Source organism: Rattus rattus, chromosome 5 (genome assembly GCF_011064425.1).
Source record: "Rattus rattus isolate New Zealand chromosome 5, Rrattus_CSIRO_v1, whole genome shotgun sequence".
Classification (NCBI taxonomy): Eukaryota; Metazoa; Chordata; class Mammalia; order Rodentia; family Muridae; genus Rattus; species Rattus rattus.
Genome location: NC_046158.1, coordinates 23,152,759 through 23,165,533, shown reverse-complemented (window position 1 = coordinate 23,165,533; position 12,775 = coordinate 23,152,759). Strand labels below are relative to the sequence as shown.

General features: G+C 40.8%; 1 long non-coding RNA gene across 1 annotated transcript in view; it reads right to left on the bottom strand.

Annotated features, from left to right (window-relative positions):
* Positions 1–636: 636 nt before the first annotated feature.
* LOC116901388 overlaps positions 637–12,775 on the bottom strand; it is a 34,948-nt gene continuing 22,809 nt past the window's right edge. Inside the window, exons 2-3 of the long non-coding RNA XR_004387985.1 lie at positions 1,554–1,873; positions 637–920 (exon numbers count right to left, since the gene is read on the bottom strand). This is a non-coding gene — a long non-coding RNA (uncharacterized LOC116901388). The remainder of the gene's footprint in view (positions 921–1,553; positions 1,874–12,775) is intronic.

The following is a 12,775-nucleotide window of genomic DNA, read 5'->3' as shown; positions in this document are numbered from 1 at the left end:
AGAGAGGTGATGACTCATTGATTAGGGGCACTGGCTGCTTTCCCAGAAGACCCAAGTTCAATTCCCAGCAACACGTCAGGCTGCTAACTCCACAGCATGGGCTCCAACACACTCTTCTAGCCACCAACTACACTCACATATGTGTGATATGCACACAACACAGATGCACACACATGTGCACATCAATAAAAATCAATTTAAAAATATTTGAAGTGTAATATAAAAACCGATTTCAGAAGAATGATGTTCCCTTTACTAAGGATAGCTTAGTCCTTACTGCTTTAAATTGAAAGTGAACGAATTCAGAGTCATTACTGGTACTGGATTTAAAAAAAAATGTATCTACCTGGATCATTGATGAACAAACTATGCCAATTCTGTCTGCTGTTACTAACTTTCAAAAAGAATTTTTGTTTCGTTTTGTTTTGTATTTTTGTGTTTTGTTTTTTATAAGGGAGACACATGTCAGTTTAGCATTGTGACAATAGAGCTAATTATTCAGTGGATGGTACCTACTACAAACCTTAAAAATAACCTGGAAGTAATCTTATCAGAAAAATAATAAATGGGAAGAAATCAAAGGTGCACAGACACTCCCCACACACATCTTGTTATGTACCAAGGCACCGTGCACATAGAGCACATAAAGTCACATGGTGATTGACAGTTTTCCTATGATAAGGGGGGGAAGCACATGACAAACACCCTAGGTTCCTTTCTCAGCCAGCTAGTTCACTCGAATCGCCCTGTAGAGAGCACCAGTCTCCGTCCAGTTTAACCGTGACTTCTTCGCGGGTTTGATTGAAGAGCTTCGCAGAAGGGTCTATTACAGATTGAGGAATGAGCCATTTCACATCTGAAGCTCCAAAGTGCTACTTGTGAAGCGTCTTTGAGTGCATTTATTTCACACGTGAGGCTTTCTGCAAAATCAATATGGGCATTTTTCAGTTTGACAAGTCAACATGAAATATCACATAATAATAGAAAAAGAAAAAAAAAACAAGACTTGTACATTCAGACACACGGTATAGTCATCTGTGACGAAGCTTCTAGGTAGTCCTCTCAGGTATCCTTGGGGCTGTCTAACCAGTGTTATTCTGGCAGCTCAGCTAAAGAATGTAGAGCTTGCAACCGAGGCATCATCAGCCGCCATGCTCCATCCTAGGGGATCCAACCGTGGCCTTTGCTTCTAATTTAAGAGAGATATGGTAACGGAGGGAGGGTGGGGGAAGGGAGGGAGAGGGGAATGGAGCAGGGGAAGGGGGTAGGTGAGAGAACCTAGCAAAGGGGAATTATTTAATAACTTGGTTTTAATTCGCACATAACTATAGGACAAGACTGAGTACTCTGGTCACCCAGAGAATGGTAGGAATGCACAGCCATTACCAATATGTAGCGAGTACTAGCGCAATAATGGACGTATCCATGTTGACAATCTTTGGGTAAATTTCAGGTCTCTCTGGCCTCCTGCATAAGCTTAGAGAACAGGCTTAAACTTAGAAAATCTATGGATTTTCCTAATTGGAAAAAGTGGCCTTAATTCCTAGGCTTACCTTATAAAACCTCTGAGAGAATTAAAGGAGATGATTCATAGCTTGCTTTATAGAAAACACTTGGTTGTTTGTAACTATTGAAGTTGCTGTACTTTTCTTGCAGCTCTCTGTGAGCATGATAGTTTCTCCGATAGCGCTTCTTTGACTGTTTCCTGGACCCTTTCCATATAGTTGATCGTCCCAAAACAGAGTTGTAGAGACTCATCGATTTAGATAGTCGAATTAGCTACGGCCCCTAGTTGAGGACGGTAGAGTTTAGGAATAGACCCCTCTAGCAAGTAGGCTGTCTTCTCAACCAAGCTTGCCGGGGTGGGGGTCCTCTAGGAAAGAAAAAAGAAACAGATCTTACTTTAGTTATCAATTCAAATAATGAGTGAGGAGAGACTCGTAGAGAAATGTCCACCTGATTTTCCCTCATGTACCAGTATGTCAAAACTAATGACGAAATGAAATTCTCTTTCTATTCCCCACCATTGGTTGCCCTTAAAGACGGAAAGCCTCTCCAGGAATGGGTTCATGTTTAGCTAAACAGGTCACTGTAATTCTGCACTCCTCGCCACATTTGTCTACAGCCAATCGCAACTTGACCAATTTTAGCATCTAAGCATCTGCAGTTAATTATCTGTGCTTGGACCAACTAATTTGTAGATTACTTGAAACATTATAAATTCTAAGTCAGCTGTCTCCACCACTCAGCACAAACCTAGAGTAGGTAAAAACATACATTTGCAGAAATAAAACATCATGTTAATAATTAAGGTGAGAAAAACATCATTATGAAATACAGTTGAAAATTTAAAACTCTTGCCATACGTTTTTAAGGTCAAATGACTGTATAGAAATTTTGTTTTTAATTAATGCAACAACACACATTAAAAACCTTCATGTATGTTATACTGCTTAGTTTTAGCTACCCCAGTTATTTTTACTTCATTATTAAAATTAAGGTACAGCTCTCACTCCAAAGACACACTAAAATACTTTATTATGTACTGATGTAAAGTTACAAGAGCAAATCGAAACAATTTCCTTCTTTAAAAGGGTCATTTCCTCAAATTTCTTACTTTATTTGATTTGGACTCAAATATATTTTAGCAGGGAAACAAGTTTATAATTGATCATTAAATTCCCAGATTGGCATATAAAATCCTATTTAATATGAAATGTACATGAAGCACGCCAATGCCAACCGTTGAACAACCCTAAGGCATAAAATACATACATTAGGCCCCGTAATAGCAAAGCAGGTATCCAAATTTGGGGGGGCAAGACCTGCAAGAGATCACACAGAAGGACATATCCATCATGAGTTTGGGTGACCACTGTTGCCATGATCATCACCATGGCAACGCCACCCATATGCCATACTTCACTTGCCATGTCAGAACATGGCGGCTATTAAGATGTTGACAGTGGGTGGCCATATGGAGAACACATTTCAACATCATGTTGTGACATTTTAACTGGGTAGAGAAGCCCACCAGGCTATCAGTACCTCACCTCTCTCCATAACTATACCACGTGAGTGGTGTTCGTTTTCCAGCCAGGGCACCGAGCACTCTTAAATATATTCAGTCAAATAAAAAGGATACGAGAGCTCTGTAGTACCATAGCCCCAATTTCAGCACTCTTTCTGTATGAATTTTGCCTTGCACTGTAGTGGCATTAAGGTCCTCAAGCACAGCTTCGAAAGGTCTACGAACTCTCAACTGGTACCCACTCAACAAAACCGTAATGCTGAAGTGAACTTTTGCCTCTTATAACTGCTTTTAAATTTCATTACGTTTATTGGGGCATGTGACAGCACATACAGAGTTAGGAGGTCAAAAGGCAACCTGAGGGAGTTTATTCTGCCGTCATGCAGGTCCAGAGGAGGCTCTGACACAGGACATCAGGATTGGTGCCGCTTAGACCCTAACCATGTCTTTTAAAACTCTCAATGAAAAATTCCATAATGTCTTTCAGTTGCTTGCGTGCGTGCGTGTGCGTGTGTGTGTACTTCAATGGTTTTCTTACTGTCATTAGGGTTTTCTGCCTCAGCACCTTTCTGTTTCTGAATTTAATTGTAAACCTCATTACTCTAGATGATGAATTAATAGTAGAAACACAGCCTGATCATAGAACATGTTCATAGTGTGTACAAGGCCCTAGGTTGTCTCACCAAATCACAAAAGCGATTCCGAATGATACCTGGCTGTGAGGTAATTCAATTGTACCATTAGAATAGCTCTTCCAGTTCAGTTCATTGCCATGGCAAGTATAGGTACTCAATCCTACCGCTGGAGCTTGCTGGGCTTACTTTTTGGTACACAAGTACCCTTTCCCCAAGAATCCACCAGGAACCAGAAATTCATCAGAGTGGGATGTAATCCAGTGGGTCTCCACCTGACTCGTGATAAACACTTAACAGATAGGCCCAGGATTCTGCACGTTCCATCCAGGCACCCATAGCTGCTGTGAGATCATGCTTGCAATGCTTGTATTATTCCCAACAGACAGTATGCATTCTGTAGCCTTTCTCCCTGTCTGGCTCTTACATCCCTTTCACCTCCTCTCCCTGAGCCATCGAGAGGATGCTGTAGATTAGAGCTGAACGCTCAGTGAACACCTTGCCTAGAAATTATAAAAGCTTCAATCCCAAATGGACTAACACATAACCTGACATGGGAGAGATTTCATGTGCAAACACAGATGAAAACCAAGGGGACTCATGAAACCCAGACTACAGAATTTCACTTCTCCTCTGAGAGATTCGACAGTGAAACTACAAGAATACCACCCTTTTCAGGTGCTCTGCCATAAGGTTGTAACAACACACACTGCTACTGGGTAAAAAAACCTACGAGTTCGCTAAGTAGTCAGCGACCCAAAAAGAAAAAAAAGAAAGAAAAAATCTTGAGGCTCATTAAGACAAAAATACTTGACCCCAAACCAGTCTAGTTTTCAGTGGTTTCATTATTTCCATCACAGCACATCAACAATATCTTACCAAACTCACTGTCTTTGGGGCTGACTAATTTCTACTTTGAAAATTTTGTTTTTTTCTTGATTCCATCTTTGACCCAGAATAGTTCCGCTGCACAATAGTGTCTTTTCTACAGGCCGGGGTAGCCGCTTCCATGAAGTCCCTACAACAATATAACCTAGAGAAGACCTGAACCAAGACAACGTAAGTTGACGTGCCAATTTGAACGAGCAAATTCTCACAAGGTCCCACCGCTAAATGAAGAACTACAGGCAATCAATGGCTGCTTAGAGAGGAGGAATTGGTCTTCCCCTGATAGGAGTCTCATATTGGTCATCCAGTGCCAATTGATCAGTCCTAAAAACATACAAGCAAGACTGAATGGTCTCACCAGGTTGTGTTTATATGTGTATGCATATGTGTAACAACAATAATGACGGCCGAGAAAGGAAACAGTGGAGACACATGGAAGGATAAAGAGGGGTTAAAGAAGAGGCAGGGGGACAGTGAGAGAGGGAGTTAGTCTATGGCAATGGGGGACTCATTATATTATATACATGTTTGAAATGTCATTTCAAAAACCTATTTTTTATAAAAAAACATTAATAAATGTTAATAATATTTAAAACAATTTTCAGCATTTTATCGTAATTTCCTACACTTTTTTTCAAAGCTATGTTACAAAATGATTATTTTTGCATGAATGATGGTCACAGTCCTTTTCTGAAACACACTGAATGATGGTTACATTCTGAAACACACTGAGCAAATCTATACCTGTTTCACACACAGGCAAGAGACTGACGTTTGCCAGGGGACGGAATGAGATGTAGGGGAGAATGAGAGGCAGGAGAAACTAGTTCGCAACCCTGTAGCCACTACACAGACCGAACCCACCAAGGGTAAAAGCGGAGAACTTCTGTTCATGTAAGTGTGCAGGATAGCACAGCACAAGGAACTAATGGACATGGTATATTAATTCAAAACTATTAAAACTTTTCCTCTGTGTATATTCTAATCACTCTTTTGTTGTCATTTTGTTTTGTTTGAAACAAAACTCTATGTAGTCTTGGTTGTCCTGGAACTAACAATGTAGACCAGGCTGACCTTGAAGTCAAAAGCCCACTTACTTCTGTCTCCCAAGTCCTGGGATTGAAGGCATATGTCACCATGCCCGGCATACTCTAATCATTTCTAGATGATCATTTGCTTTTAAGATTTACCCCCAGAGCCTGTGTATCTTATTGGATTAAGTGTAACAAAACCCTTGAAAGCTGATGTGAATTTAGAGTTTTGAATAATACCAACATTTTTATTAATAATAATTACCTATAAGTAATATATATCGGGCACTTAAACCATCTCTTTAAAAAAAAACAGTCATACTGGTTAAGTACCCATTTCCCTCTGAGATATGAGGAAACTGATGCTTGGAGAAACTAGATAACTTGGCTAAAGTCATGTGCTAGAAACTTCTGGGTGTTTAACCACACAGTGCTTCTGCATCGTGATGCACTGCTGTGAGCGTGACTTTAGCTCTCTTACAAACCTCCTCATCTCCAGAAATGAGAGTCCTCTTGCCTTGGGACTACGAGATTGCTCAACAGGCCCTGAGTAGAAACCATATCTTGGTTATAGACACTGGTTTTGATTGTTTTAATGTGGGAAGCGGTATGACTCTGGACAAGGGTGGGCTATCATGAGATCAGATGAATGCTCAGAAAAAATAACAACCAGAACAAAGGGGTTGCATTAACAAGCTGGTCTGTGTTTCTCTTTCTTTATTCCATGGTTCTCTCCCACCAGATCAGAGTTGGCTTGCCAAAAGAAAAAAAAAAGCATCCATGCAATATGATAATGCAAATTTAAAGCAAGTATAAGGGAAATCCAGTCAAGAGAGAACTTTTGGAAGAGCCTCCCATACTTTGCAGGAGTAAACCATAAATTTAAATTTAGCATTCAGACAGACTACGTGGATAGAAAAACACGAGTCAATGCATACATTCCAAAGTCTGCAAAACAAAGAACAAAACGTTTGCCCAGGAGAAACACAATTAATCCTAGCTATGAGACAATGAGGAAATTTATCTCTGTAACCCTCCTCAAGAAGTCAGGGTACAAAACAGAGCAGTCACCTCCATGATATCACCCCAGCGGTACACAAGGCGATGTGTTCCATCGGCAACTTATGACTCAGCTCATTAGGAAAGAGCAGCCACGCTGCGCTTGGTCAGAATGCAACTGTGGAAGTTCTTTGGGAAGAGTATGCTAATTGTCTGAGAAATAGAAGAAAAGACCATGTTGGATGGAAGGGACACAGAAAGGATACATGGTACAGACATCTTGCACAGACTTGCTGGACTGCAGGTCCCCTCGTAGTCTGAAGCATCAGGCCCTACCTAACTTTTTTTGGAGAACAGACCAGCAGTGGTTTCTGCTATCAGACCCTGATTGTCTGTCAGGCTTTCCTGATTAGAATGATGAAGTGAACTTAATCCACCTAATCCTGAAGAACCATCCCAACAGCCGTGTGTCCAAACATTTTAACTAGTATCAGACAGAAGCCCCACCCTCCCTAAGAGTTGTAGAGAGTCTGAAGGGGTTCTGATTATAACATCTGTCACCCACACTGTGTCCCAGGGCTAATCGAGCTAATCCAGTTAGCTAGGAAGGTCTCTCCAGCATCTCTCACTGTGGTGGGCGTCCTTCCACCCTTACCTTAAGCTGGGAAGCTGGGTGCTCAGTCGAAGAAGAAAAGCTTCTACCTCTCTTGGTGTCAGAGGATCTTTCCTCAGTCAAGTGCCAACAAAGGACCACACTTCCCTGCAGCCTCCACCAGCCGGAATCTCAGGGCCTTACATTCATCAGAGAGTGCTAGCTATAAATAGCAGGTCTCCGCTCAAAGGCACTACAGGTGTCCTTCGGTCCATCACCCATTCAATAAGCTCACATGTACTTACTAGTCTTTGCTATTTCATCATATACCAGGGATACCTGAATGCATGCATGCAAGACACAAACAACACCTCTTTTGTGAGAGTAAACACTAAGACATATCAATATTCCGCATATAATTTTTTTACAGGTTATAGTTTTCTCCTTAAATTGAGACCCCTAGTAAGAAACGAAACTTTAAGTCAGCCATGGTCTCCAAGAAAGTATCCACCATGCACATAAATGTTTCAGGGTGAGAATATTTAACCAAAAACTTCTTATCAACATTTTGCAAAAATGAGCCGCTATAAAATTGCAGTTTAAAGTTCTTAATCTGAATTCTCTCTCTTTTTCTCTCTCTCTTTCTTTCTCTCTCTCTGTCTCTCTCTGTCTCTCTGTCTCTGTCTCTGTCTCTGTCTCTGTCTCTCTCTCTCTCTCTCTCTCTCTCTCTCTCTCTCTCTGTGTGTTTATTTTGTTCCTTTAATATTTTCCTAGCGCTATCGAACTTACAAACTCTGGTGTGCCTTTAGTTCCTAAAGAGATGACCCTGCCCACATCTGCAATAAAAGACATCCTCACTTTTTCTCCAGACACCAGGCCCAGAAGCCTCTGGAGACCAAGCAACCATGACTCCAGCAGACAAGATAGGCACTGTGAGATACAGCGCATTCTTCAGAGGAAAGCTGACGTTGACTCACCGTCTCACAGGACACGCAGGCACACAGAGGCAATGCCTTCTCTGGGCCTCAGAGCACGCAGGACCTCTCTCGATGCCTGGCGACTGCGTTTGAAGTGTTCTCTTACAGTCTTCAAATTAAATCTTCCTTGAGGTCTAGTTTGATGTTAGGGAAATAGTGTGTAATTGACCACATTTCCTCCCCGTTCAAAAAAAAAAAAAAAATTAGCTCTCAGTAAAAATCTCCTGGGAAATACACAAACATAATGCAAACATTTTCCCATCTCACGATCAGACCTCAGATGCCCCTTAAAGGCAACAGATACAGCGAATAGCTAGAGTTCCCCAAACAGCTGCCCAGCAGTGAATCGTGCATGAGCTAGAACTCTCCCAGTCCACAACAGCCAACTCCATACTTGATGTCCTTTCTCCCGGACTACAAGAAATGTAAGTATCCAAGAGAGTTTGAGAACATGTATGGAGAATGTGACATATTATTGTCGTTCCGGGATCCATGAAGTCTTTTCCAGTATTTATTTACAATTCTGAATTTTTTGAGTACACCACTGAACTTCTAAAACAACACCTACAATTTATACCTTGTGTACACCTTCAGCACACCTTACACTGAGGCAGAGGGCTATGTGTTTGCAGCGTTTCACCAATTGTTTCTCTATATGCGCTTACACTGGGCGAGCACTTTATCTGTGCCAGACCCTGTGCTGAACTCTATGAGTAGAACAGACTGAGTCCCTGAAAACAAAAAATACAACTGTCGCCAATCCGTCCCGGTATTTTATGCACAGACTTCTGCAAGACTAATTTAAGCCTGTTTCGCTAAAATCCAATCCCATAACTCCCTGTTTTGCCAACAGAGTAGGTAAACAGCAGCCAATCACTATCCTCTCCAAAATAGCCCGCCCGAAACTTCAAGTACTCAAAGTTCTAATCTCTTATTAAAAATAAACTTTTCTCTGCTAAGAGATTACATTCGATGCATGAAGCAAGCCAGTAAAATGTTTTTCTATGTCATCACATTGTCATTGTTATGAAAAGATAGAATATGAATTCTCAACCACAATAGAAGAATAAAGCAAAAGATGACTCGTGCAATCAGTCAGTTTCTTAGACATTAATCTGCAGTGTATTACTGATACTGCTATTCTAAGAAAATAAATATAACGGAACAATTATCACTTGCATTAGCCGAGGGAAAATAACTAACCGTTCTCCACGTCTATGACAGAGCTGAGAGCCCTGCCCCCAGAGAAATCGAGACACACTGTCACGGAACCACATTATCATCCCTTAAGAAGACCATAAAATGTGTCCATCATTCATTCATTGGCATTGAAATTGTGCCAAAACTATTAAGAATACATATTAATAGATCCTCCAAACGTGTAGGAATGAATGCTGAACAAAATACAAAATGAGACTGCTACTCGTTATTAATTTGTCTTTTATAAATGATTAAGGAAAGCATGTGAGAAAAGTGAAAGGGCAAAAAATATCGTTTTATCACAAACTTGGGGGTTCCTCGCACTCTGTGCATAAACGGGTCAGGATAGAAATATTTATAATTACCTATGGTTAGCATACCGCTGCTTAAATGTACGACTCTGAGTGTGAAGGCAATCTCCTTGACCTCCTATCTTGGCCTGCCTAGGAATTCCTGTGTTTTCCTTGATCAACTGTTTTACTGTGTGAATCATGCTGTGCGGGTCAACTTTTACCAGGATAAGTGACCTCTGCCTTACTCTAAAACATGCTTACATGCATATGAACAGCATATGTTTGAGAAATATGATCAGAGCTGCTCTTTAAGGGCTTTTTAAAATCTGAAGCCTGTGTGTTGGGATATATATATATATATATATATATATATATATATATATAATATTACACATATATGTATAAAGCTAAGGTAAAATGTGTGTTTTTTGGCAGCTGAATTTGACATGAAAATATAAAAGGTTTGGGCAACCACATATTTGGAAATAGAAATCTTTCCTTAAAACATGGCTTTGGTTTTTAAACATAGCTAAATTTCTGGAAACTTCAATTTGTTAAAGACAGCCAAGACTTCAATCATATTTAACATATTCCTGGGGTTTACATATAGTGTTTCAAAGTAATAAACAACATGTTGTTTGGAGCGGCAAGAAGAAAACTGAAGCAAGCACTTCTTTAGGAGTAAAAGCTCCCCTTTTGAGAATAGTTTGGAGACTAGCTCTTCTGTTGGTGAAATGACAAAACACAATTCAGCAAACAAAACATGATGAGCTCAATTCAAGTCAGTAAACATTTTTAGCTGGCTTCGCTCCGGAGTAAGAATTTTAATGTAATGATACTTTCAACAATGCATCCATTATAATGGAAACTTGAGGGGCGAAACTTGCCTGACTCTTAATAAGAACAACGGTGTCAAATTTGCACTTCAGAAATCAGAGAGGATGCGATGACACTGATTGGAGAATTTTTAAACTCTCAGAATGGTTCGTGGAAATGAATTTACATTTACTCAGAAGCACTCTCGAATGCACTGACCACACGGGCCTGATTCATTAAAAAAGAATTTCCTCCTATAAGGTAAGATCTATCTGTACCTTATCTGTTCCATAGAAACTGTCCCTTGGACATTATAGAAAAGGCTATAAATCCTTTTCATGCGTTCCCTCGTTGGCTCAAACGTAAGTACAGACATCTAGAAACGTGCTACTTAGCAAAAACAAACACTGTCCAAGCCGCAGAACATGAAGAATCAAAGTTAACCCGTCTGCGGATAGGAAAAGAAGCCAGTTCACGTTCTCCTTCTTTCTCTTCACACAGAGCCTGATAAACAGAACCACTGTCTTACCAGCAACTGTGGGTTCGTTCCCAGATAACTCAGAGATCCTTACCTAATAAGCATCCGAATATCTCTCTCCGACAACTAGTATTCTCCAACATCCCCCCCCCCAATACTGTTGCTACCTTTTGAGATAAGACTTGGGTAATCTAAAACACAGAAATTCAACTAAAAGTGCAAAAGTTGGTGAGGCTGAACCCCTTTCCTATTTTCTATTTTGAAACTCATATAGAAGAGGAGGTTGGAGGCACAGGGTTTATCGATGGTTCTGGTGGAGTACACTTCCACAGGCTGCTGTGGTCCACTCGTCCCTTCCCTGGGGACCATCCCATGCCTCCTCAGAGGACCTTCCCCTAGAGACCCCACCAAAGAGTCCAGACCCTTCTCACTTCCTACCCTTTCCCGTTTGATAATTTCCCCTCATGTTTACCATCACTGAATATAGTCTGTATTTTATCAACTTAATCTTTATTTCTTTCTACTCAACCGTCTGTCTGTTTTTTTCCCCTTTGCTAAATTACCAATATCAAAGCGAAGTCCAGCACAGATAAGGCTACGAAAGTTAATCATGAATAGCAATAGTATTCAGATTACTATTCCTATCAGCCTGACGTCTACATAGGTGCTAGGGGTTTAGTTTACATGGAGAGCGCATTCTGAGCTTGCCTAAGACCCTGGCAAAAAAAAAAAAAAAAATCAAAAGTAATAACAAAGGGATGATAGTTTGGTCTGAAGATTGAAGTAGCCAGAGGATATCCCACTATAACTGACATCCGCATGGGTGTGTGTGACTATTACATGCCTTTCACAGGTAGAATAGTGGGGAAAAGGGTAACTCAGAACTCACAGTAAGTGGCCAGTTCACGAGAGAAATGAACCAAGCCTAGCATCGTGTTGCAAATTTGCATATCATTGAAGGACCTCAAACATCAGTCACTCACATGCATTTTTCTTCATCTCATACTAGGCCCTGGGATTCAGACGGGGTTCTCAAGATTTGCTTTTCGACAGAGTTGAAGACGAAGTAGTGCCCTATAACTGTCATTTGTGCATTTCTGTTGGAGCAGAGAGGAGGAAAAGAAATGCCCCGAGTGAAGATAATGATAAAGCCAGGCTGGGTGACTCATGGCTGTAACCGTAGAACTAAAGCAGCAGAATGTCTACAGGTTTAAGGTCAGCTTGGGCTACATAACAAAACCAGGCCAGTCTCCAGCAAAAGGTCTGTCTCTACATCCCCGCCACGACCATCCACCCTGCCCCCAAAAATGGATAAAGGAAAACTGTTGTGCATTATTTTGTTAAGCATTATTTGATTTAAAGGAGCCAGTCCTCTTCCACCCTCCTCTTCCCCTCACTCATCGCCATCCTCTTTCCTCTCCTCACCTCCTCTCCCACCCAGTTCCCTCTCTCTTATGTTGTTTCCTCTTCTGAGTGACATTCACACATCCTCCCTTAGGCCCTCCCTATTATCCAGTTGCTTTGGGTCTGTGGATTGTAGCATGGTTACCCTGCACTGTATGGCTAGTGGCCACTTGCAAGTAAAAAGATTTTCTACCTGTCTTTCTTGTGTCTGGGTTACCTCACTCAGGATATTATCAAGTGAAATTTGCCTGCAAATTTCCTGAGGTCTTTGTTTTTAATAGCTGAATAGTATCTCATTGTGCAGATGTATCACATTTTCTGTATGTGCTTTTATTTGGTTATAGTTTGGTTATATATTTTATGGCTTTCATCCTCCTTTTTGGTGGTGTTTTATTTTGTTTTCTTGGTTGGGGGTTGTTGCTATGTAGTCCCTT